The 27,025-nt window shown below is 39.6% G+C and overlaps 1 protein-coding gene across 1 annotated transcript in view; it reads right to left on the reverse strand.

Moving 5' to 3' along the window:
* Positions 1 to 23,035, reverse strand: part of FAM171A1 (family with sequence similarity 171 member A1) — a 132,953-nt gene extending 109,918 nt beyond the window's left edge. The window contains exon 1 of the mRNA XM_045534047.1: positions 22,969 to 23,035. The gene's annotated coding sequence lies outside the window, so the exon portion shown is untranslated. The remainder of the gene's footprint in view (positions 1 to 22,968) is intronic.
* Positions 23,036 to 27,025: the final 3,990 nt, after the last annotated feature.

The raw sequence follows: 27,025 nt of genomic DNA on the forward strand, positions 1-27,025 counted from the left end.
TTAATTGAGCATTAAGGCATGGCAGGCACTGTACCAAAAACGAGAATGAAGGATGGCACTTGCCCAATTGGCTTATAATAGACAAATTACTGGGATGCACAAGAAAAACTCGGCGGTAGAGAATCCCACGTGGGTTTTAGAGTCACCCCCAGGAACAATGCCATAATTTGTGCAAACTGTGCACATGCACAGGGTGGCAGGTAGTCAGGAAGGCAGAAAGAAACCCCATAGTTAGGAACTGCCTGATTCCTTCCTCCTCCTTCTGACTGCTGTGTCAAAGCCTTCCCGTCCTTCCAGGGCCCACTTCAGAGCCAGGGGAAGGAAATGAATGGGGTGACAGTCTAGCTCGGCCCTCAACTCCACCTTGGGCACCAGCAGACAAGGACGCAAAGAGTCCAGGCTGGCAAGATTGCTGGGTGAAGGATGGCTCCATGGAGTGGGGTACCCTGAAGTTTTTAAGCCACTTTCTCGGAGGTAGAGGGGTGCTTCTAAGAGAAGTGGCATTAAACCCATCCCAGAGTTGACACTTCTCATTTCAAATCCATTGAGGAAGCGCCTTTGACAGGGATGTTGGTTATCAGCAAAATAATCATCATTATCATCGTCATCATGATCAAGGACCAGGTTGACTATCAGGAGGGCACCTCGATCTCCTACAAAACTCTAAGAACCCAAAGTGTCATGTCTTATGAGAGGATGAAGAAAACTAGTATTTTGAGGGTTGCTAATATATGCCATTTACCAGACTGGACACGTTTCCTCATAACAGCTTACTTGGCTGGTATTATTAGTTCTGTTTTACAGATGAACAAACGGAAGCTTAGTGACAATAAACAATTTGCCCAAAATATATAGGTCTGACAACAGCAAGCTCAAATTCCCTGTACCATGTTACCTGGGAGAATAAATTTCATGCAAACGATTCAAGTTACCTCCAGCCATGTCCAAATTGTTGGAACAACCTGTTCTAATCCCAGTGAGGTCTGAATCTAGTGAACAGTATGGTGCCAATGTCAGTTTCCTGGTTTTGATCATGTACTATAGTTATAGAAGATGTTACAATTGGAGGAAGTGGGGAAAGGGTATGGGTGACCTCTCTGTACTATTTTTGTAACTTCTTGTGAATCTGTAATTATTTCACATAAAACAGTTTAAAATAGAAAAACAAACCCATTCTGTACCATTTTTCTAAGCCCCATTATTCATGCAGAACAGTGGTGTTTGCGATCCTAGTATAGAGTTCTAGAACTTAAAGGGTGGAAAAAGTTGTAATAAACACTGAATCAAGTTTGGGTCACAGTCCTGACTGTAAGGGCTCAGTTCTGATGGTGGTGGTTGTTTACTGTGTATGGAACAAAATTTCTATGAACAGCTTAGCACTTCAGAGGAAGTTTATGTACCTTCATAGCAACACAGAAATTTACCTAAATAGTTTCAGAAGCCCCTGCTTCCATCCCACTTTGAGGATGTCTTTTTGAAACAGAAAGAGGTTAAATAGTTTGCAAACTGCATTCTGAAAGCCAGTCTCAAAGCCAAGAACAGGGCTGGGGCCTGAAGGAGCATTCCCTCATCACATGGATATTTTCCAGTGACTTGGGTGGGAAGCTAAGAGAGCACAAATTCTGCTACATCACACCAACAAATGCATTTGCATATCATGTGCCCAGCATTATGTAAGAATTAAATAATCATACTTCTCCTTTACTGGGATAAAAGAATCTGGTTTACTTTTTCTCATGTTCCAATCATGATCATCAAACACCCACTCAGTAACTGCAGGGGGAGAAATGACTTGAGGGGGAGTGTTTGCAGAACAATGGAAGTTAGACATGTTCTCTCCCTCTAGAACTTTTCCTGTTGCTCTTACTAAAATCTCACATTGTTTGACTAGAGATGAATTATGACTGTACTTATTTGAAATTGCTTAGAAGTTGCTTGGCTATGCAGCATTTGATTTCAATTTTCCAGGCCTGTGCCAAAAAAAAAAAAAAAAAAAAGTCATGCCATGTACAGAACTTTTCCTGTCTGAATTTTCCAGAGACCTTGATTTCAGAGGCTCTGTGTTAAGATTTCTTAGCCCAAGATTATTTATTCTATTGAAATCTTTCCTGACGTTGGTGCCCTGGTGATGGAATTTTAATTGTCTGAATTGACCTGGAGAGGCATTGTTCTTTCTTCTTCCCTCTCTCTGCCCAGCCCCTTCCTCCCAACCCACCATCCACCCCTGAGTAAGAAGCTGCCAGTAAACAACAAATTTTTTTATGAGCATTGTACCAGTCAGGAAGTGTGTCACAGACATTCCTACTTCTGCTTGCTGGCGCTTTTATTAAAGTTAGACAAAATGTAGCCATAGATAGAAAGTGTAAGGGCTCAGCATTTTTTCTGAACCCATCTGCATCCATTTAAAAAAGAAAAAACAAACAAAAAAGGTAAAGAAATTGCTCTCAAGGGACTGATGTTTAAGCAAACTCACCCTCCCACTTTCTCCTCTGTGGGGCTTAGCACCCAAGTGTCAACCCCTGCGACTTTCCAACAAGATCTTTCCTTCAAAGTCATCCTTCGTTTTTTTTGTTTTTGTTTTTTGTTTTTTTTCTTACAACCTCCCTTCTCTCAGGCAGGTTCTCAGCCAGGAGAAGCATCTTATTCAGGAAATCATTCAGTGAACGAATGTCAGATGCCAGTTTCGTGGGAGAAGCTGCACGTGTCCATGAGCCTGCAGAAGTGAATTTCAGATGGTGTGATTTGGTTGTGTGATTTGAGATCCCCCTCTGGGACATATCCCAGGCACTCCATCAATAGCTTTGGCTGTTGGAAAGAGTATTCAGAGGCCAGTGACTCAATGAAGAATCAAGTTGCTCAGCAATTCATTTTAGGTCAATGTTCTCTTTTGGTGAGCCCGTTCCATTGAAGCAAGAAGTTTTCCAGCTCTACTCTTTGCTGATCCATTGAATTACTGTCATATAGACACGGAAGGCTGAAGGCAAGCAAGAAAGCAGCTTCCACGTTCTGGCTGGACGATGTCAACCTGTGACCACTACATCTGCCTTCAGAAATGTAGAAGGGACATGAAGCAAGGTGGAAAATATTAATAGAAAGTTGTCATTGCAGAGTCAGGAGGTGCCACGTACACTCCCTTCCTGCTGGGCGGCCTCGTGGGCGCAGGTTATGAAGGCAACACTTGGGAACCAGCTGCTCTGTCTTCTTGGAATTGGAAGGGACCCTCCTGCCCTCCCTGTGTCACCATGACCCTTCTGTATTCCCTAACTCTTGACTTCACGTCTTAAATCATCCTGGTAAAGGGGAAAAAGTGAGGCTGAATAATTATCGAAATTCTATCATTTCATAGTCGTGGAGCCAGATTTTAATTTCTATACAGAGAGGATCCCAAGTCTGGATGTTTTCAGATAATAGCCCACTGAAGGATAATAAACATCATCTTTAGCTTCCCCATCCTCAATTTCTGCTTTTTAATAAGTATATGTAATTTAGGGGCTGGCTTCCATTCTAATGACCATACAGCCACCCAAATTTTAATAAATAGTAACAAAGTGGGTAACAGAGTTGATGGAAAATGAAAGAAATCACCTTACACCAAGCTCTTGTTTTACTTGGGCACGATGAAAGGTGATCTGCTTATACAGAGAGATTTTTGGTTTTATAGTCAAGTTCATATTGCTGTTATTCCATGGTCTGTATACTAAACGAATGTTAGCCTCTAAAAAAAGAGTTGTTGTTTTTCTTTTTATTGTCACAGAAAACTGAAAAGAGTTAGGGAAAAGGGAGGAAGATAATGGAGAAAATGGAGAAGGTGATTAGCATTAATTGAACTCGTGCTGTGTGGCTGATTCTGTAGCTGAAACAGGGAAGAAGTTTCAGTGAATTTCCCTAATCACCAATCTTCAGGTTCAGTCTTGGAGTGGTACTCTCTTATTCTTTTCTTTTCCTTTCCCTTGATTTGCTCTCTGTTGAATTTTGAGGCTCTTGACCCAAAGCTACTTGCTGTTAGAACCTTTTTCTTAATGCCCTAGTCCTGCTTAATTATTAAACAAAGGGTCTCCTTCATTAGAGGGTCCATAAACAAGGGAATGAGGGGGAAAAGTGATTTTTTCTGAGCAAATAATACTGTAGATTTAGATGCACTTGCTTTGAATACAAATGGTCTTAGGAGATCCGTATCTGTATAAAATGAGGCTTAACCAGGACTGATGTGGCTACTGGTGTTCCTTCTAGTGTCTTCTCTTTAGACTGAGGCTCCTGTGGACAGAGGGAACGTCACTGATACATATTTTGAAGTTTCACGAAAATTTTAGTTAATATTTTATAAGTGTATTCTTCTAAAATCTCCATAAAGTAAGCAAAAAAGAAGACCTCCTCCCCCCCTAAAAAAGAATAAAAATTGGCCCAAACTCCGCACTTTCCCATTTGAGAAGTACTGGGTGAAAAACCAATGGTATTCATCAAAAAAGAAAAAGAGGAAGGAAAAATAATCCTTCCTTCCTAATCTTTGAAAGGTCTGGTTTTATGTACAATATATGAGTCCTTGGTTTTACAAATGAATTTGTAAAAATCTTTTCATGTTTTCTTTTTTTAGAAACAGGGTCTTGCTCTATTGCCCAGGCTGGTCTTGAACTGTGGGGCTCAAGTGATCCTCCCACCTCAGCCTCCTGAGCAGCTGGGATTACAGGCATGCGCCACCACACCCAGCTTTTTACAAACAGATTTTGTGCCTCAAGTGTTTATTTGTAAGTCAGTGGCATTTCTCACTTAATGTTATAAATTCTTGTTGTTAAACCCTCTGCCCAATAATGTGTCTGAGTGTAGGGCAAATAGTTCCAACCTAAATATTCCTGAATCCTGGTTATACTTTTGCTGAAGGATAATGTATTCCTGAGAGTCGCAGTTGGGCAGAGAAGAAAGGTTCTTTTTGTAGAGAGCTGTAGATACTGGGGACTGGAAATAAAGATGTAAGTAATATGTTTAAAACTTTAATAACCACAGTCTGAAAGCGCTTTTCCTTTTTCTGAACATAGATTAGAGCCTTCATCAGCAAGGGCTCATGCGATGGAAAGAGAAACCTCCCTAGCTTTTTTTGGAGAGGTTCTACAGGGAATTAGGTGCTTACAAAATCTGTGGAAGGGCCAGAGGAGCGGGCTCTAGGAGAACCTTCCAGAACAGCCTGTCTCCTGGAGGGCTGCCCACCCTGCCCCAGTCAGGAAAGCCGGAAAGCTGCACTGCAGAGCTTGCATTTAGGAACCTTCATTCTTGCTGAGTGCAGGGATTAGGAAGCCACACACCTGCCACCCGCCCTGTCAGTAACTAGACACAGGGAAGCCGCCCCTGCAGAAAAGCCCAGCACCTCCAGCAGCAGGGAGACAGCCTGGTCTCTTTCGCCTTCCAAAATCTCTACCAAGAGCATCTTCTTGGCAGAGCCTGACTCCCATCCACAAGCCTCGTTGGGAGGAAGTCTGGAAATGTCATTTTAAAAACAAAACAAAAAAAAAATCCATCTTCTGGAGCAGGAGCCAGCACACAGAAGGAGGAGGCAGTGATGCTGGAACATGGGTTTATCAAATCCCTGCAGGGCCCTTGAGCCTCGTGGTTGCACGTTCCATCTCGTCTGCCACCCCAGTTCCAGGTGCGAGGGTAGCTATTAATACAAGTGCCCAGTGGCCCCTTTACAACGGTTCTGGTACCTTTTCTGCATTTCTGACCCTCCCTCTAGACTGAGCTCATCTCGCCTTTCTGAACTTCCCTCTCCTGCCTACTCTTCGGAGACCCCACTTCAGGGAAGTAGGTGGCACTTTCCGAACCCTGAACTGAACTTCAACCTCCCCACCTCGGCACCTTTGCTGAGGTTGACACTCTTCCTGCGTGCCCTCCCTGTTCCTTCTGACCCTTCAAGTCACACCTGTGCTGTGACCACCATACTTCTCCATGCCCTCTGGCAGGTAAGGTCCATTGCACTCATTGACCACCGCTTTGTGTAGTTGGTTATTACAATGACACGCTGCTACGTGTTGGAGATACCGCTTTATGCATATGGATTAGACCACATGTAGAAAAGAAACCTAGGCAGATTCAACTCAGGGGTCTATGGTGCCTAAAATGCAGGCGAGCTGCCTCTAATGCTCAAAACCATAACATCTGGCGCTGCTAATCTGGGAATGTTTGTGTAAACTTTTGACCTCTGGAAGTACACTATTCTTGGGCTCTGGCATCAGTATTTAGGGTAAAGGTTAATGTATGCAATAACTCTCCAGAATCTTCTCCTTAAAAGAAGGCATCCCTCAGTCATGTTAAAAATAAACTCAAGATGGTATATCTGAAAATCCGACCTTGATAACTCTTCCACAACAATGGCTTTTCTTCCCAGCTGCCAAGCTCATGGAAGGGACCTTCTCTTCTACAATCTCTGTGGCTCCCTCAAGATCCCAACAATGCCCTGTCCAGAGTTGACTTTCAGTAATGCCATTGACTTAGCTACAATAGATTTGATTGATAAGAAATAATTCAGATTAAATGTACATTGTCACATGGATAACAAGGTTTTGGTGCACGTAAGATCTTATTCAAGGATTATTCTTTCAACTATATTTAAAGAAAGGTGTTCTATAACAGCCATATTTTTGTCTAATTAAAAATATTTTATTTCCAAACAAATATTTCTTGAATCGCCATCTCTCTAAGACTTAGGCATTTCCTCCCCTGCTCCATCTGCCCAGCCCCTCCTCCCAAGAATCTGCCTTTACCTGGGGTGAGGGGTCAGCAGGCCTGTGAGCAGTGGTCCTGGGTATATTACCCTGGGAAGGATGGTTTCTCCTAGGAAGGATGATGGGAGAGAGGGATCTAGAATAACATAGTCAGAAGCAGAAGTCCCTGAATGAATAACTTTGCAACTATGAACAGTTGACTCCCAGGAACTTGGTGGGGAAGCGTCACATAGCAGAATAAAAGCATATGACTCTTAAACTTACTATTCCTAAAACTCCTGGCTCTCAGCAATGGAGGAAACTGATGACTCCTTGACCACCGGAGGGTGGAAATCAGTACTCTCTGAGATCCTTCCCTGGGTCTGTGAAGTGGTCGTATGTTTTCAGGAGTTGGGGAGAGCCCCAGGTAGGGACAACAGGACAGAGAGAGGAGCCAGAATTTTTTGTTGTTGTTTTTTGTGTGCAAGGTGCAAGCTGAAGGCTAGCAGAAAAGTTCGGAGGGATAAAGGCATTTGCACCACAATCTGGAGTCTTTAATGTGAAGTTATCTACCAGTTCACGTTTTCCAAAATAGCTAACGTGTCAAAACAGGAGAATGATTGTAACAGGGTCACAAAGAGTGAAACGTAATCTGGAATTGGTTCTTTTATAAATATCATTACCCAAAATGGTTTACACATTGAGACTGGAATATAGGGGGAAAAAATAAAGCATTTTATTTTCTTGCTGTCCTTGAAACTTTATGTGAAATCTTGGCTAAGACCTGAAAGTGGCTGGTGGAATCTCAAATGTGATTAATCCACTGTATCTAGCTATGAGCTTCCAAACAATACGGTCAACCTTAGTGCCCCAGACACTCACACCCACGTACCAAATAAATTGATGGTCTAGCTTTTTTTTTTTTTTTTTAAAAAAAAGCTTGCATAAGTAGGAAATATTTTAAAACCTGGGAGAGGTGGCAATCCCACTCAGCATGATAGGAATAGTACTTGGAGAGAAGTAATACATGAGTCACAAACAAAATGGGCTTAGCCATCCAGGAGGGAGGATGGGAGAGACGTTAACTGGATGAGCTGAATCTCAAATCTGCCGAAGTTCTGGACTAAATCTTCATACGTCAGAGCAAACCGTTCAACTATTACTCCATGGAGGCTGCTGCAGTCGTGATGTGGGTATAGTGCACATTTATTGTTTTGCTGGTGAAGTATCCAATTCTATTTTACTTGTTAATGAAACACATATTTTCCTAAAGGATCTACCCAGGTGGTTTAGAGCTGGCTCCAAGGGTGGACATGTGATTCCAGATCTGGCCAAGTGGCCTGTACACCCCTGGGCCTAGACACAGCTCACAGGTGAGAGCGTGATCCAGTAGGTCACAGTCAGACTCAATTCCAGAACTTCTGTTTTTTTTTTTTTAAACTCTTAAAATCAAGGCAGACTTTTCCAGCCGGAATGAATGAGAGGAGTGGATAAAAGCTGGCATATGTTGGCAGCCCTCTTGGCACCATGAGGTAAGGACATAAGACTGGACCCCAAACAGAGGTAAGCAGAAGTAAGAGATGGAGAGAGGAAGATGAGCCCCTGAATCCAGCCAGTATCCGAAGCTAACTCTCCCTTGGGTTTTTCGCTGGTTAATAAACTCCTCTTCTTTTTCTGTAAGCCATTTCGGATTGGGCTTTCTGTACTTACGACAGAAAGAATCTGCCTGTACAGTTGGAGAGCAGAGACGGTGGGCACCACAGTTTGCTGCCTCTGCATGCTGTTTGCAGGACGAGGTGGCACCTACCTAACTTCCCAATGCTCATTGACTGTGGCTGTTATCACAGTGAAGAAAAACCTTCCAGAAGACTAGATTCTTTTGGTGAGGCACTTTGAGGATATTTCCCACGTGGATAAGGACATGACAGACACAGACCAGCAAAACCACCAACTCTGGATGTTCTGGCCAGTTACTTCTTTCATCCTTACTTTCTACCAGGTAAAGAAGGTTTCTAAAAGCATGGCGATTCTTTGTGTATTTAAGTCTATGTTTTTATATCGTTTGAAACTTAATCTGCCTGTCATCAGTTTCTCTTTTTGCTTGTCACACATACATAGGCATCACAGACACTGACGGTGATCTGCCTGCCCTTTTGCTACTATAGCGGGAAACTCAATGTCTTTCATACCTGAGTCTTCACCATCCACCACCACCTGTGAGCTGCCTTCTGGGTCACAGAAAAGAGTCTTTTTTTTGTGGAGTAAATTGCAAAAACCAGACCCTGATATGGTAAATATTTTAGAATTCGACCAGAGCTGAAAAACTAAGTTTTCAAATATGAATGTTACCCTGGCCAATAAAAATAGAAAATGCCACAGAGGAGTTAATTAAACATAATAAACAGGCAGAACGGGAAGCTGCTATTTTTCCTGTCTCCAAAGATTCTGTTACGGAGGAAGGAAGGGCTAATCCACAAAGAACCAGGAACACGGGAAGAATGGGAGGCTCAGTCGCCGGGACTGAGCGTTTGGCGGAGAAGAAAAGCAAAGTCACGGATTTCACCCTTGGTGGGAGTTTCAGCCCACCCCTGGGGGGAGGGGCAGGTAAAACAAAACTGCGCTTGTGCAGATCAGTTACCTACAGCACTTACGATGTAAAATGGCAAACTTTATGGTTACAACACTACACTGGGATTTGTGGGAAGGTGTCCCCAAATAGCTTTGGGGGACCACATAATACATTTTAAAAAGCTTTGAAGATTGAAAAAAAAATAAATGCAGGAAAGGATATTAAGCATAGAAAGAAGATATAGGCAGGGGAGAGGGGAAGAATGTGCACGAAGGATTAGGAAGAGAAGTCTTCCTACTGTTGAAGCATGGAGACTTAAAGACAGCTTATTAAAGAAACCGAAAAGTAATCCACCCCACCGCAAAATGTAAACAGGACTGGGAATTTGAATAACTTTAAAAGACTCACTATGAAAGTGGACAGAATATTTCTACATGGTTTTGCAAAGATCCAGTGGTCTTCTCCCAAACACAGAATCTCATGAAGTCAATACTGGTGAGAGGAACACGAAACAAGGAGGGAATCGCCTCTTTCCACGAGTGTGGAGAATGCCACCCAGCACGTGGCGTGGGCAGCGTGGCTTGTAGCAAGAAATACGTTGCCCTTTGCTAAACACGAGGCTGCTGGGATGCAGAAACAGGTCACAGTACGCGTTCCCCGAGGACAGACCTTGTACCTCTCCCCCGCAGCCTGAAGATAGCTGCTCACATCTGCTCTGTTCCTCCCCCGCAGAGTGCACCATCTGTCCCTGTGCAAGACAAGAGGAGCCAGAGGGACAGGCAGAGAGGGACCTCCACAGACAGAGCCCCACAGTGGACTCCGGGGTCCTGCTTCAGGGGGAGTAAACCCTAGTAAACCCGTGCTAGGTTGGTCAATGTTAAGAGATAGAAACAACATCTTTCCTATAATCTTGAAATTTATCTCTAGAGTAACCACTTGAGTTGGAGGGGAATAGTAGTTCTAAAGACAAGAAGGTTGAAGGAAAATCTGAAAAGGAAAAAGGGCAGGATGAGATTTCACCACTATCACACAGGGAATATTTATTTATTGCTGCACCAGAAATGCAGAAAGATGCCAGGTGAGCTGATGAGGAACCCGACAAGAACTGGGACCATTTGGGAGGAAAAAGAACATCTAGTTTTCTATGGCTGACCAGCAAGCAGCTACAGTTTTGCATCGCAATGAAGACAAAGACATACTGAGTGAGGGTAAGAGAATGAGAATGATAAAAAGAAGAAATAAGAACATTTAAGCAAGGTTGAGGATTGCAATTGTTCAAATAATCAGGGGAATAAAATTGAAATGAGAAATTTAGGTTTCAACGTTCCCCAACCAAATCAAAACAGTAGTCAAAACCGAACTGGTCAGTACACTGAGAATTACTTTCCAAGGAAATGATTATAACACTCAGCAATGCTCTGCAACTGCAAGAGGTGCTCTCTTCTCAGTTTCTTTGGGGGAATTGGAGCCAGAGACTGTGACTATTTGCATGACTTTTGCCAAGTTCATTCTCTTTCAGACTCAGTTTCCTCATTTCTAAAAGAATAGGATGATGACAATTACCATACAGGGTTGTTGAAGACATAGAACTATGTATGAAAAAAGCACTTTGCAACCTGAAAACTCTAGACAAATGCTGAGAATGACAATAAACTCCTCAATATTGTGGATTTCCTTTGTCCCCTGGAGGCACATCCATGGGGATCATGACTTTAAGTTAATTTAGGAATTCAGTGTTCACTTAACGATGACCCCACACATTGGCCATTGGGGGATTAGAAACACCAGCACCTTGGAATAGGCATTGGGAAAATTTGGGAACTGAATAAATCCCTGTGGGTTGTCTGTAGGTGGATGTCACATGTAAATAAAGACATCTGGCCCCTCCTAACAACATTTATAATAAGGGATTAAAATAAGCATTGACTCTTCCTTCAGGTTGGCTGTTGATAAGGAGCAAAGGAAATAGAGAAGAAAGACATTTAGAAATTTAAAATAAGAGGCAAACAACTCAGCATTAGCTTCTGCCATAGAATGATGTGACTCACAGCAATTTTCCGTGCATTTCTGAATAACAGGAAGACATGATTCTGTAAAGATGCTGGAGGTTCATCTGTTAGATATCCTGCCCTCATGGCTTCACTTTCAAACAGCAGCAAAAATAAGCAGGGAGCACCCTGGGAGATCTTGGCCAGAAATAATCTCCCCAGTCCTGTGCCGACAGGCAATGTATAATGCAAAGTTCTCACCCTGGCAGATCCAAAGCTAAAAACAAAAACAAAATAAATCGAAGTTAACAGCAGACCAGGAAACCAGTAAGAAAACTTCTGTGACTTTATTTTTTGAAGGCGGCTCTCTAGGGAGAAGGTACAAGCTTCTATCTTGCTGCCTATAGCTAACTCTGAGCACGGAAGAGTCCTCCGGCACAGACTGTGGAAGGGACTTTGTCTTTCCTGGTGTTCCACAACTAAGCAGAGCCATGAAGTGACGGCCACGCTATACACAGCCCTAGAGGCGGATCCTACCAGAGACACAACGTGCCATGAGTCCAGAAATGCTGGGATTTGCAAATGGTTACTTATCCTCAAAGGGAGTATAAATTGGAACATTTCAATAACCTTAAAAAAGTACTGCGTGTGTTATGTTTCAAAAATTATTCTCCCTGCGAGAACAATCCATCAAGCCCAGGATGTCTTTTTACAGCATTGTTTATATTAGCAAAGAAAAAAATTGGCAATAACATAAATATTGTATTGATTAAATAAATGATATTCCTACACAATGGAATGCAAGGAAGGCCTTAATGCCATGGTGGATATCTGTATTTACTGACACGAAAAGATATATAAGATCATAAAAGATAACTTGGCAACATGTATCGATATTTCAAAGAAAGTTGATATCCTTTAACCTTCCTCTCTTAGGAATTTACTCCTAAATAAAAATCAGACAAGTCCAAGATGTTCAGCACAGCACTGTTTAACTACAGCAAATACTGCAGTGATGTGAAAGTCTATAAATTGAGGTTGGCTAAATATATCCTGATATATAATGTAATATCATGCAGGCATTAAATATTATGCTATAATTTCTCTTTGTTATGTAGAAAGCTAATCATGATATTGCTAAGTGCAAAAACCAGCATTTAAAAAATAATAATTACTGTATGATTCCATCTTTGAGAAAAATCTATAACAAAAAGAGCAGATGTACACATGCACACACACTCCTAAATGTGTAACAGTAGTTATCTCCACAATGTGATTTTTAGCAACTTTTTCTTTTTTCTTTTTGTTTTCATAATAGGAATATATTATTTTTATACTAACAAAATACAACAGTGCCATTTACATGATTTTTAAAAAGTCATCCGATAACAACATGTAAGAAGTCATTCTAAAGTATTGTTTCTCAATCTTGTTTTCATTGCCACTCCCGTAAGGAGCTTTTGTAAACATTTTTTACCAAAATCATCCCCCCATGAAATTTTAATATCACAGATATATTGTGTATCTGCTTATGCGCTGTACGTGCATCTGCTTTAACTTTATACATAAAAAGAATAAGACATTTTGCTCCCCAAGAACCAATTTCCCCCTCTTGGAGGTAATATTGCCCCTGGGAATTAAGTTCTAAAGGGAGAATAAGAGTCCATGTGCAGATGCTTACTTAGCCTAAATCATTGTGAACGAACTTAGGTGTCCTATTTCATTTCTTCTTTTGTCTGGTTTATTATTTTGCATATACATGCCTGCCACCACCTAAAAGCATTCCACTGTCTGTATTCTCTCCAACAATCCACTTTTCTTTTTTTTTTTTTGAGACAGAGTCTCACTTTGTTGCCCAGGCTAGAGTGAGTGCCGTGGCGTCAGCCTAGCTCACAGCAACCTCAGACTCCTGGGCTTAAGCGATCCTACTGCCTCAGCCTCCCGAGTAGCTGGGACTACAGGCATGAGCCACCATGCCCGGCTAATTTTTTCTATATATATTTTTAGTTGGCCAGATAATTTCTTTCTATTTTTAGTAGAGACGGGGTCTCGCTCTTGCCCAGGCTGGTCTCGAACTCCTGACCTCGAGCAATCCACCCGCCTTGGCGTCCCAGAGTGCTAGGATTACAGGCATGAGCCACCGTGCCCGGCCAAGTCACACTTTCTTCCCAGTCTTGCTCTCTGTCCTTCTTAACAGGTGTTAAGCCCAGTGACACTCCCTGATGCAATTTCTGCATTGTAATCTCCACCTGGTCTGTCTTGCAAGGAGATTTGAGTGCAGGCCACCAGGTAGACTTCTTCTTTAGGGAAGCCCCAGTTCTGCTCTTAGGGCCTTTCAACTGAGCGAATCAGACCCAAATTATCAAGGATTAATCTCTCTTACTTAGAGTCAACTGATTATGTACTTTAATCACATCTGCAAAACACCTTCACAGCAATACCTAGATTAGCAATTGATTGAGTAACAGGCCGGTAACCTGGCCTTAGCTACCACTTCCTTAGCACCCCCATCTTCACCCTTTCCCCCAGAACTTATGTTATTTATACATGTAGGAGTATAGGTGGGAAATGATATGGAAGATCACAGAAAGAGCCTTCTTTTATGGATTCTAAAAATAAATTTTAATAGTATGTTGCCCCCTAAGTGCATTAACGCAAGTCCGAATTGATTAATTCAATATTATTCATTTAACAAATATGTTCACAGGCTTGATTCCTTGCCTGGCTCTGTCCTAGCTGCTGCAGATAAGCCGTGAACAAGCCCTTGTTTCTAGCGGGAGGGAACAGCATTGATAGGCTGTCGAATTGTTTAGCATTTATTCATGTGATGTTCTCTCTCTCTGGCCACTTTAGCTGGACTGAAAGTGTCTTTAAAATCAGGGGCCATGGTTTATACTTCTGACCATCTTGTTGCTGTCACCATGGTGATAAGACACTAGTATCTGTAAAAATCAGGCTGGTGGAAATACATATATTATTTCATTTTCATCTCACATCTCCTCAGTGAAAGATGACTATCAGCATCCTCTGTCCTTAGATCCAGCAGTGAACCAAGGATAAGGTGACAGGCTAGTATCAGGTGATGGGCCTGTCTCTTGACTCTTAGGACATTGTTAGTTTTATGAGATTGGCCACACTGAACTTGAGATGTCACCAAGCAACCAGGCCTACAGGGCAATCTAGGGTAGTGTTTAAGAGCATGGACTTTGGAGTCAGGTAGAGGTGGGTTCAAGTTACCTAATTCCTGAGCTGACTTCCTTATCTACAAAATGGGGGTTAATGGTATCTCCTCTTAGGGTATTATGAGGATTGGCTCAATAACTGCCAAGTTGTTAATAATTCAAAGAAAAGCATTTATTATTATTTTTTTCTAATTTGATGGAAATTCAGGAGTCAATGATAAAAATGGAATTAGTGGCAGCATGGTGGCAGCCTGAGCAAGAGCGAGACCCCGTCTCTACTAAAAATAGAAAGAAATTATCTGGACAACTAAAAATATATATACAAAAAATTAGCCAGGCATGGTGGCGCATGCCTGTAGTCCCAGCTACTCAGGAGGCTGAGGCAGGAGGATTGCTTGAGCCCAGGAGTTTGAGGTGCTGTGAGCTAGGCTGATGCCATGGCACTGTAGCCCAGGCAACAAAGCGAGACTCTATCTCAAAAAAAAAAAAAAAAAGATTGTCATCACTTGGATTACAGTCCCCTTTGCCATTGTGTATCCTTGCCATTGGCTCTGCACTCAGACTTTAAACCCCTGTTCTGATCTGGTTTATGATTCCTCCCAATGCTAAAACTGGTAAAGCGTGGCCACTAGGTTGATGCAAACCTGCATTGATTATTGACACTGTCGCATTTGTCCTTTACATTTTTGTTGATCCTAGAACGTATGTTTTAGATTTTAAATTTTCTACTGGGGAGAGACAAGGCATGCATGCTTAATTTTCACTGGGTACTTATTGTTACTCCATCTCCTGTATCAGGCGTTATTTTCCCGTGTTCCTGAGTCGTGCTCTTGAATCAGATTCTCTGCAGGAGTAGAGAGTTGTAATTTCCAAGAAAAGGGAATTTACAGAATCATTCATTTATTCATTTGCAAGGGAGTTACAGAACTCGTACTATGCTAGACCAGGAACAGGAAAACATCTAACGCAGGTTCTCTTTCCTCAAAACACTTGGTGTCAAGTAGAGGAAAGGAACAGAGGGTGTGCCAAAGCAGCGTCCCAGTTTGACAAAAAAGCACAGGAAGATTGTCATTCTTCTGTCCTTTTCTATATGAAAACTTAGTCTTGGTAAATACCATTGGATTTAACATAATTTAATTAAACAAGCACATTTTGAAGGTCTACTTGGGTAAATCTTTGGGGATGAATAACATGATGTCCCTTTTCTTAAGGAGTCTGGAAGGTTGGATTTAGATTCCCCTGCATGCCCGACAAAGCCCCTGCCCCATGGGTATTTTGGCAGGGTTCTTGATTCAACAAAATTTAAGGAATGTAGGATGCCATACACAGGATTGTTACACTTGCCAGGTTTCACTTAGTCTTTTCCAGGTGCATAACCTTCCTCTTTCTACTATCCCCAATTATTTCTCAAAACAATTGAATGAATGGCTAAGACCAGGCATTACTTGTCTTTTGGCTAGCTTTCTAGCTGGAATTTCCCTTGTGTGATCCTCTATAAAACAGAATATTTAACCATTGTCTTGGCTTCATGTTTTGATGAATCATCATTGAGATATGATGTATTTCTCTGAAATGGAAAATATCGTTTAGACTTTCTACTGGAATTGGCTGATAGCATCTATAGCTACTGAAATTCTTGCTGATTTCTTTTGAAAGGATCCTTTTGTTTTGATGGATCTCCTTAGGTAAACCATCTTTATTTTCATTGGAAAGTCTATCCAAAGCAAAATTACTTGCTAATATTAGAATAATTTCTTATTCTAGCTGGCAGGGCACCAACTGCGGATCTTCTTCTTCTTTTTTTTTTTTTGGCATCTAAGTGTTAAGTATGAGTACAAGGTCTGCCCTAGAACTGTGGACTTCATCTTTGGAAAACTGCAAACTGTTGAACCTTTCTAGCGACTCATGGGATTTCAGCCTGCTCCTGAAAACACCATTTTCATTACAGGAATTTCCTGTTATTTTCTAAATTAAAGCATGAGTTTTCCTCTTAAACCAATAATTTATTTCATTGAATAATTTAATTACAAAACATACGGTTGCTTCAGTGTTGCTGTTGAATGATTCAATATTTACTTTAAGCTCTTTCTATAGGAAATCAAAACAACTATTTTGATTCACTCCAACACATGATAATTTGTGAATAAAAGAACGCAAAATTTAAAACACAAGCTAAAAAATACAAGGTTGTTGTTTTGGCAATTTACATGGCCAACCCTCCAAACTGGGTTTCTTAAGGTTTTCACTTTTCCAAAGAATACGGCGTTACCCTAAATGGAACAGGAATCACATCAAAGCTATTAACTTACACGCATTGGAAACTCTCCATTCTTTCCTGGCTTTTAAGGAGAAAGGATCTATGGATTGCTTGGATTTACTAGTGTCTTTTTGTTGTGCTAATGGAAGATGGGTGTAGAGCAGGGGTCCCCAACCTATGGTGAGTTGTATAATTACTTCTGTATAAGCTGAAGAATTTTGGATCGAGTCTTGAAGAATTTCTAGACAATCTAAGCCATACACTAAGAAATCCACTAAACTTTTGGATTGGGGACCAGATAGAAAAAAAAAAATGCTTCTTGGTGTCCATATTATTTATTTAGGGAAAACGCTTATCTCATGCTGTTTATTTCCAAGAAATGGGGAGGGGGGGATTTTAAGTCTCCAGGAGGGAAAAACATAAGAGGATATAGTTTCTGCCCTTTTACCTGAGGGAGGAAGTGACTTCTCTAATCATTGAGACTGGAAAAAGGAATTGAGCACAGATAACTTAACTCCGTCCTTTTTCTCTGGCTTACCTGCCCAAAAGTTTATTGGTTTCTGCCCAAGATTTCCACGAGGTAGACACACACAATCTACCTCCTAGATTACGGGATCATTTCTCTCTTTCCTCTCTCTGTGGTCCAATAAGTGTTAGGCAATTATTGGAGAAATAGTCCCTGCTCTGCAGATGAAAATTCTCCCTTGGGAAAATTGTCCCAAGGTCTAGACTTCAGGTGGAGTGCTAGAAAGTTGTTTGTAATTTGAGATTAGGTTTTTCCCCTCAAACCCGGGTTTACCGGGAATAAAATTACTACTTTGATCTCTATTTTTCTAGTTACTGAATACATTCTCATTTTTTCCCTGAACTTATATGTAAGAAAAAAAATGTTTGATTCATTACCCCTTTAAATTCAGAACAGTTCAAATGGAAGCAAAACAAATTTTTATGTTTCTATGGAAAAAAGACATCAGGGTGCCAGAGCATTATAATCCCCTATTAGGGTAAATGCAAAGGAAAATGTACTTATTAGGCAAAGCAGAGTAAAACTGCTTAACAAAAACCAAACCAACCCAACCAAAAAAGCCAAAACCAAAGTCCTAAAAGCATCCGGAGGATGAAAAAACATACAACTCTCAAAGAAGCAACAAATAGACTGAAAAACAGCTGACCTCAAGACAGAAACAATGAAGCCATAATTCAATGCAATGATACCTTCTTAGTGATGAAGGAAAATAACTGAAAAGCTAGAATTCTATAGCCAGTAAAAATATCCTTTTAAAGTTATTAGGAAATAAAGATATTTTCAGAGAGAATTTATTACCAGCAAGTCTGCGCTAAAAGAAAAAGGACTAATAAAATGAGTTAATCTCTGGCAAGACAGATCAAGAAAAAAAAAAATAGGAGAGAGAGAGACAGACAGACAAGGAGAAGATACGACCAGTATCAGGAATAAAAAGGGAACATCACTACAGATCTTATAGGTATTAAAAATATATTGAGAGAACCTTATGAAAAACTTTCTACCAATAAATTAGACAAAGTAGAAGAAACAAATACCGAATAAGCAATAGAAAAATTAAATAGTATTACATGTGTTAAATAATGGAATCTATAATTTAAAACCTTCCAGCAAAGAACAACCCAAGCCCTATGGTCTTACTAGTGGATTATTCCAAACACTTAAGAAAAAGGCAATGCCAATCTTGTACAAACTCTACCAGAGAACAGAAAATGAGGGAATGTTTTTCAACTTTTTAAAAATGAGTCTGGTATATCCTTAATACAAAATCTGACAAGGATCTTAGAAGAAAGACAATTACAGGCCAATCCCTTTTGTGAACATAGAAACAAAAATCCAAAAGAAAACTGTAGTAAATGAATCCAATTGTACAAAGAAGGATAATAAATCTTGGCCAAGTGAGGCTTATTCTTGGGATGCAAAATTAGCTTACAATTAAAAAATCAAACTGTATGATTCCCTGAATTAACATAATAAAGAAAAAACCCATATGATTATCTTAATACATGTAGAAAAAGCATTTAGTAAACTTTATGATTAAAAAAAACCTCTCGGTAAAATAAGAATAGAAAGAGATTTCCTTATTCTAGAAACATCTACAAACAACCCTACAGGTAACATTCTACTTAATGGTGAAATCGTGTCTGGTTTTCCCCTGTTGAGGGGACACCTCTACTAACACTATTTCTATTCAACATTATATTGGAGGTCACAGCCAATGCAATAAGGTATATATATGGTATAAAAAAAGAAATAAAAGATATAACAATTATAAAAAAGAAGTTAACTGCCACTTTTACATATCACATGGTTATATATGCCAAAAATCTAAAAGAATGTATAAACAAACTATTGGACTTAATATGTGAATTTAACAAGGTTGTTGTATACAAATTCAAAATATGAATATCTATTGTATTTCTATATGCTAGCAATAAACAATCAGAAAGTAAAATTTAAAATAGAATTTACAATAGTACCAAAAATCTTAAAATATGAAGGAATAAATCTAAAAGATGGATATGATTTCTGTGCTGAAACCTATGAAGTATTGCTGACAGAAATTAAAGAGGACCTAGAGAAATAAAGAAATACGCCATGTTCATTGCTTGAAGACTCAATATTGCTGTCAATTCATCCCAATTTATCCAGAAATGCAATGCAATTCCAATCAAAATGTGAACAGAGTTTTTTGGTGAAAATTGACAAGCTGATTCTAAAATATACTTGGAAATACAAAGAACCGAGAATAGCTAAGTCAGCATTTAGAAGGAGGTACAAAAATAAATGAGTTATACCATCAAAGCCAATTTATTATAAGATTATAGTACTCAGAGAGGGGGTGCTATTGGCACAGGGATAGTCAAACAGATTAATGGAACTGAATAGAATCCAGAAATAGACCCAAACATATATAGTAACCTGATTTATGATAGCACCTCCACTGAAATTCAGTAGATAAGGACAACTTTTGAAAAACATTATGCTACACCATCATGTGGATAGCAACATGGGACAAAATACAGCATTTTTCTTGCTATATTCCTCGCACTATATCCTAAAATCAATTCCAGGTGGAATATGAAAGATAAACAAAAACAGCCGAAGATAGTAACAGAATAATATCTTCACGATCTCAGAATAAGGAAAGATTCTTAAACAAGAAATTGGACTACATGAAAATGAAGAACTTTTGTTCACCCAAAGAAACCAGGTGGTTAGCAAAAAGGCAACCTTAGACTAGTACAAGGTATTTATAACACATATAACTAATAAGCGACTTGTTTATCAAATATATAAAGAACTCTTACAAATCATTAAGAAAAATGCACATATATACACACAACCCAATAGAAAAAAATGGGCTTGAATAGGTGCCTCAAAAAAAAGTACATCCAAATGGTTAATGTAATTATCAACAGGTATTCATCTCATTATTAAGCAGGTAAAGCAAAATTAAAACCACGATGTGGTCTCATTGTATATATACCAGAATGGTCAAAATTAAAAAGACAAATGATATCAATGTTGGCGAGGAAGTGAAGCAACTGCATCTCTTATATGCTGTTGGTGGGGATGGAAATTCCAAGAATCCCTTTGGGAAACTGTCAATACCCTCTAAAGCTGACCGTGTGCATTCTCTGTGACAAGGTGACCTTGTTCAGGTTTCCTGGGAACGGTTTTGGTTTACCCATACTTTCTCAAAAAGCCGTTCAGATTAGCATTTGTCCTGGACGTTTTTATTTTTAAATTAATTTTGTCATTAAGAGTTGACTTAAAATAAGCCAGGAAAGGTTTGGTGGACTTAAACTTTATTCTTCTAGCTTCTGCTGTGATCTTGTCCAGTAGTGTGGGGCACTCAAGCAGTTTAAAGACAGTTGGTGCTTTAATACATTGTTAACTTTTAAAGGCAACTAGAAATAACATGCCTTTCCTTCTCCAACTCTCTGCTGATGCCGTATAAGTAAAATGTCCCTTTGATGGACAGTATGAAGAGTGCTCACTGACCAAAAAAAAAAAAAAAAAAAAAAAAATTCTAGGACAGAAAAGTGTAAGAGTATGTCTTCTTTCACGCTGGAATTGTAGTGGAAGTTCTTGACAATGCTGCCCTCTGCTGGCCGTTTGGTGTAATAACAGCCAACTGTGCCACAGCCCTCAGGCGTTGGCTCGTAGAAGCACCACGTCAATAAACTGCCTATTGGAACAGTCAATAGGAAAGTTGAGAAACTAGAAGTTAGATGTAATTCAAACATGAGCAGAAAATAGAGGCTCAGCTGTCCTGTTAAACAGTGAATGAAGAGTAGTCTAAATGATCTGGCTGTGGTGGTTTTGATATATGTTGTATGGTGTAAATCTACAAACTGTTCATTTATGTCGTGATTTGGCAATACTTGTTTATTTCACAATCAATTCTCTTGGGAGCAATGAGCTCATATGAGTGGAAGTGCATATTTAATAAAAAAATTAAGTACTATGTTTTAGTTTCTCAAGGAAGTTGATGATAAATGTATTACAGTGGGTCGTTGAATAACATCATTTTGTTCAAGATTGTTTCATTATAATGTTGATGAGAAAAAAAGTCAGTTCTTACCTGGGGCCACTGTGTGTGTGTGTGTGTGTGTGTGTGTGTGTGTGTGTGTGTAGTTTGTACAACCTCCCCATGTCTGATGATTTTCTCCAGGTATTCCAGCTTCTTCCCACATCCCGAAATGTGCATGTTTTGTTCCTTGGTATGTCTGAATCATCCTAGTGTGAGTGAGTGCGTGTGTATGAGTGTGCCCTGAGATGGGACAGTGTACTGTCTAGGTCTGGTGCCCTGAGCTGCAGGGTAGGCACCAGACACCTGTGACCCTGAACTGGAATAACTGGGTAAATAATTACCTTATTTGTTCTTATTAATCTGTCTTAAATGTATGTACAGCTCACATTTATTTCAATGTTTAATATTAGAAATGTTTTGGGTCTTTATTTAGAAGTTTGGTCACTTTTTCATGACCAGAAATATACTAGAGGTACTTAACTCTGTTTATATCCATTAGCCTATGAGAAAATTGATTTTGTTATATAAGTCATTTCACTTAAAGTTGACGGTTTCCAAGAACCTATTGACGATGTTAAGTGGGGACTTACTATATTTTCACAAAATATTTGTTGGCCTCAACTATCCATCATGGAACACAATGATCACATGAAAAGCTGAAGACACCAATGGACTGAAAAAGCATGCACATATACGTTCTGGTAGTGGCTATTTTAAGAAGGATGTGGGAAGACACAAAAGATGAGTTTATATATCACTGCACAAAGCATGACTTTTCATTAAGATCAAATGACCATGGGAAATTAGTTTTACTCACTTTTAAATTTCAAATTTTCTTGCGCAAACACAAAAAATAAAGTGATAGCTGTCAATGGCTGCATTAGCAGAACAAGAACTTTGCAAACAGTTAAACAATGCCTGTTTTATAGCGGTATCATCAATATCTCAAATAGAAAATAATTTTAATAATGGATATATTTATATCTCTAATTCATAGAATCAAAGTAAGCTTTTAAATTCATTCTGAGTGCAGTGGTTCTCATTGGGGGTGATATTGTCCCCCAGAGAGAGAATTTTCTGAATTAAAAATATTTTCGATGGAGAAGAGTCAGTTGAAGGTGTCAACAGACTAATAAGCATAGATGTAACTTAGATAAAATTTTGCTAGCATTTTACAAGAAATATTAATAAGACCAAAGTAAAAATATTTTCTTCAGAAACAGTACTAGATGTGGCTAAAAAACAAATTTATGTACATGAATATGTGTCAAAAAGCTATTCTGTTTTTTCAAAAAATATTCAGATCTTCAATATAAATAGTTTTTAAACTTTTTACTTTAGTGTACATATGTATGTACTACTTTAATATCTTAGAAGGGATTTAATTTTTGAAAATCAGTTTTGAATCAAAATCTTTTATAGATCTACCGATTTATTAAGGCAATTTGGTGGTGGATAGATAAATGTTACCTATTTTAAAAATCACCCTTTATTCTTTAAAGTATCCCAGTTTGGATGACTTAAATATTAATATATGCTCACTTTTATCCGTGACACAGCAATTCTACCATTCGGTAAGGGCTCAGCTACTATGCACACACACAAGCAACTGGAAACATGCATAAGAATGTTCATAGCAGGTTATTCGTAGTAACTCCAAACCAGAAACAAGCAAATAATCATTTTAAAAAATGGAATGGATAAGTAGATTATGGTCTCACCTATAGCTGCACATCAGAATCACCTGGTGGGCTTTCAAACCACAATTCCAAGGATTCTTCCTTCAGTCTTTGAGACACACTGCTAATACCTTCCTTTGGAAGTTAGGGGAACATCGAAGTCCATGCCTTGACTATCCTCCAGGTCAAGACTGTGCTAAGTGCAGCCAGTCCTAGACGTGCCCCGTAAATCTGTGCGATCAATCACGGCTGCGGTTTCCTTTCTCTTCCTGAGTCCCTTCCCCATTCTGCTGAGAGAGGTGCAGTTTTGCAGTGAGACACATGGCCAGGCAGGAGTCCACTTCAGTTCTTTGAGGTCCGGGATTGTGCCTTTATCATTCTGATGTCCTTATTAATTAGATCAGTAAATAGGAGTAGGACAGTCTTGCAAGGAAAAATTTAAATTTTCCTCTCCAAATCACTGCGATTCTCTTTCCAGCTTTGAATCTGACTCCTTCCCTTACAGCTATCAGTAACAAAATCAGCAACATCTGCATCCTCTGTTACCGCCCCCTGGCGGAGACAGAGGGTATTTCCAAGCCTGGCTCCGGAGCGGCACAGGTGGGACTGCCGGGACACCACCGTGGCCCTTCTGCAGTGCAGACAGCTTACCATTAAGAAGCGCTGCAGCTGCTCTCTCAGTCTTCATTTACCAGGGACAATTTTTTTTCTTTCCTTAAATTTCGTAATTTAAGTTGAAAAACATTTTAGTGATGATTTACCATCCTTTTTAGAGGTGGAAAAAATGAATGTTTGAAGAGGTGAAGTGATTTGCCGTTGCAGAAGCCGCTTAGTGGCAAAGTCAGGACCAAGAGGTGTGCTGAAGCCGGGGCACCTGCAGCAGCTGCGTGTTTGCCATGTTGCGATTGGCAGCGGTGGGAATATTTACACCACAGAAACAGGCAAAAGCTACAAACCGAGGTTCCTGCCCCCTGAAAGCTGGTTGTTAAGCATTTTCTTCTGCATCCTTCCTGAAGCCCTAAATTGCACGTGAAGCCACACCACTCTGAAGCACAAGATATTTTATTCCTCTTTCTGCGAGTAATATTATAGCAGTGTGGTGGTTTGTAGAAGTTGAGTAGTTTGCTAAACAAAAGATAACCTCACGAATTGAAATACAACTCTTACAGTATTGCTACGTTACTTGGTCCGCTTTAATACTTTCATTAGTGTTAAAGAAGAAAATAAATTGTAAAGGTTCTTTTGAGGCACTCAGTGTGATTATATTTTATGTTTTCCTTCCGCCTACTTTTTCAAGACTTTAGGACATTTCCAAGTTTTGTGTAGAATTAGTTGGAGTCCAGTAGATGGCGCCGCTACACTGTCTTTTGAGTCAGATTTCAGCATTGTTGTTTTCTGGGACAGGAATCAGAAACTTCTAACAGTCAGAGCAGGAGTAGGGAGAGAAACAGACCCTTAACCTAGTCCTAGGCAGGTTACGACTAGGATTCTAAGGCTCATTTTTTTTCAAACTCTTTAAAATTCTGTGCCAGGAGTAAATAGAGGTATTGGGAAAGCCTCTGTCTATGAGGCATTTATCTTTTATGTCTCTCATCCAAGAATCTGAGGGAGTCCTGCTGATATATTCTGTCCAGGTCTCGCAGTTAGATGGGTAGATGGATCCGCTCACAAATCCTCTGCTATTCTTTTCACACACAAAACAATAAAGTCCAGATCGGTCGTGTTAGTCTGCAAATTGAATTTTTACACCCCAAAAAGTGCCTTTCAGTTTAGGGGGGAAAAACACAACCAGTGATGCTATAAACAAGCAGATAAACTGCATTTGATGAGTGAATGTGTGACAAGATGACTGTTTGCAGCACTTTTTTGCTATGTCCGAGACCATCACTGAAGCTGGTTAGTAGCAGCCTTGTTCACTTTTTCTTTTCTTTTGTTTTATTATTTTAATATTTCAGGGATAGAAAATAGGATGGGAAATAACATAAAAATACACGCACCTACCACTCAGCTTAAGCAAAGATGATGAGAACGTTTCAACACCCTGCGGATTCGCGACATTTGCACTCACTGCTCTTCCTCCCTAGGGTTTAGACTTCGATTGTTTCCGTTTGTGTCTTTGTCATCTCTCATACTGAATTTGTCCTTTGCTTATGTAAGATAGTCCTGGAAACCTATATATTTTACGTGCCTGAAATAGTTCATAACAACAAATTATAAAAAATGATATTCACAGTCTTTGCAGCCAGTTTATCTTCCTATTCCCTCGTTAAATGGAGCTCGTGTTATTTCTTATTGGAATCAATGATTTTAAACTATCAGCAGGTGTTAGACTTGGAGTTAAAAAGCTATGCAAAGGGTAATTCAGTCTCTTAGAAGTTCAGTTTTCTAAAAACCTACAAGTGGAATGGTAGGATCTTAGGTGTGTGCATATTCTACTTGAAAATGCCAAGTAGCTCTTCAAAGTCCTGGCAACAATTCCTATTCCTACCTCCTGGGTGTGAGAGCTCCCGTTTCTCATCATCCTCCCAACTCCTCCTGTTTTATACTTTTTCTTACTGAAAATTTCAAATATACACAAAGACAGAGAAAATAGAATAATGACATTTTATGTTCCCATCATTCGATGTTAACAATTATTAATTCATGGCCAATCTTGAATCTTAGGTTCTCAACCCCCTGCGTACTCCTCCAGGTTATTTGAAGCAAATCTTATCATGCCAGGATATTATTTTAAAAGATAAGGACTCTTTCTTTTAAACATAACCGCAATACCACAATCACGCTTAAAAATAACCAACAATCATTCCTTACCAACATAAAATAACCGGCCATAATTCAAATTTTCACAATGATCTCATAGCGTCTTTATGGTTGTGTTGACATCCATATAAAATAAGATTCATAGATTGTACTTGTTGCTGTGTCTGTTCAATATCTCTTAATCTGTAGGTTCCCTCCCCTCTCTCTCTCTTTTTCCCTTGGTGCTTATTTATTGGAAAAACTGGTTGTTTGCCCTATAGAGTTTCTCACAGCCTGGATTTTAGGGAAGGCACATTGTGTGTGTTCTGAACACTGGTGTCAGATTTTGATCAGATTTACGTTCAGTATTTTTTTTGGGGGGGTCCCATAAGTTGCCAAGTGCTCTGGTACATCCTTTCAAGACTTCTTTCTAGTCCAGGAATTGGGCTTCGCTGCAAGGACAAAGGTCGTATTTCAAACAAGGAGAGACAGCATTGCCAGTTACACGTGTCCATATTCTCCGTGATTTTTCAGTTCTCTCTTTACCTGCGTCTGATGACAATCTTGGAGGGGAGTCTTCGGATTGAAACATTTACTGCATAAAATAATAATTTCTATGCCAAAAAAAAAAAAATCGCTGTGTGCTTTGGGTCTGGCAGGTCCCTCCTTCTCCAATGGGAATCTAATTTTACTTTAGACTCCATCCAGTGCATTCAGAATCAGATGCCACCAGGAAACTTAAAAAATTCTCTTTTATTGTTCTCCTTAATTAATAAAAAATAAACCAGACATCCTTCCATGTTTCCAGGCTACTTGGCTGAGTCAGGAGAAGGCAGAATAAATACAGTGAAAAGTACTCCAAAAAAAAAAAAAAAAATCCCAGAGAAAATATGACATTTTCTCACTCCATTCTTAGTTAAAATTCAGTCTTGGTGAACAATTTGTTACAGAAAAAAATAGAGATCTGTCATATTGTTGAAATTTAATTTCTTATTTATCTCCTTTTTTCTTTAAATTCTGGATGGAGAATTGACAATTGATCTGACAAATGGAAGAAACATAAAATAGAAAAAAGTTGAGCCTTCTGGTTTACTTTGATGCAAAGTTCATAAAGCTAGAATGGAATGTGGCATTTGCATCTTGCTCTGAATGCCTAAGAGATTTCAAATGATGACAGCAAACAGAAACAGAATAGGGAAAAAGCTCCCTATTATTTTCTAAGCCTTGGGCTGGTGTTTGGGGACTAACAACACACGCATTACAGGGTCCCTTTACAAAGCTCGACTTGGTTGAATAGGGTAGGTGTGTGTTAATACCAGCATCCTTCTTACGTTTTGCTATGTCATAGCAAGCTTTCTCA

Source organism: Lemur catta, chromosome 1 (assembly GCF_020740605.2).
Source record: "Lemur catta isolate mLemCat1 chromosome 1, mLemCat1.pri, whole genome shotgun sequence".
Classification (NCBI taxonomy): domain Eukaryota; kingdom Metazoa; phylum Chordata; class Mammalia; order Primates; family Lemuridae; genus Lemur; species Lemur catta.